Genomic DNA, 570 nt, shown 5'->3' on the forward strand with positions numbered 1-570 from the left:
GTTCCCTGTTAGAATGTGATGCCTCTGTCAGCTGGTTTATTTTTGAGTGAGAGGAAGAATTCAGTCCCCCAGTGTCCTCCCCGGCTGCATGTCCAGTTTCTTACTCCTGTGTTATGGAGCCGTGTTCCCAATCACTACTCCAAGGTAATGCTTGTTGTTATTCTATATCTGTTTATATTGTACGCAATGCTCGTGTACATACTAACGGTTATCTCCACAGGTTTCAGTATCCCGAGTGAATGACCGACATGGCTGGCAAGTTCAATGTAATGAACCATTGCAGTTTCTGTCTCTGCACATCCCTGAAGAGAACAGGTTGAATGCACACGTCCAACTGCTAGCCGCCTCCCTTTCTCATCGATACTTTGATACAGTCCCATGCTCTTTCATTTCTCATTCAAGCCTTTGTGTGTCATTCAGGTCACTGGATGTCTTGGAACTGACAGAAAGGAGAGACTTATTAAAGTTTCATTACCATACCCTTAGATTGTATTCTGCAATCTGTGCATTGGGAAACAACCGGGTTGCTCACTCCCTTTGCTCTCACGTGGATGAGGCCCAGCTTCTGCA

At 45.4% G+C, this 570-nt stretch overlaps 1 long non-coding RNA gene across 1 annotated transcript; it reads left to right on the forward strand.

Annotated features, from left to right (window-relative positions):
• Positions 1 to 16: 16 nt before the first annotated feature.
• LOC109508760 (uncharacterized) lies at positions 17 to 563 on the forward strand. The gene is made up of 3 exons (XR_002166765.1): positions 17 to 144; positions 221 to 315; positions 421 to 563. It is a non-coding gene; the product is annotated as an uncharacterized LOC109508760 (long non-coding RNA).
• The last annotated feature ends 7 nt before the right edge of the window (positions 564 to 570 follow it).

This window comes from Hippocampus comes, unplaced genomic scaffold, assembly GCF_001891065.2.
Source record: "Hippocampus comes isolate QL1 unplaced genomic scaffold, H_comes_QL1_v1.1 C16589412, whole genome shotgun sequence".
Classification (NCBI taxonomy): domain Eukaryota; kingdom Metazoa; phylum Chordata; class Actinopteri; order Syngnathiformes; family Syngnathidae; genus Hippocampus; species Hippocampus comes.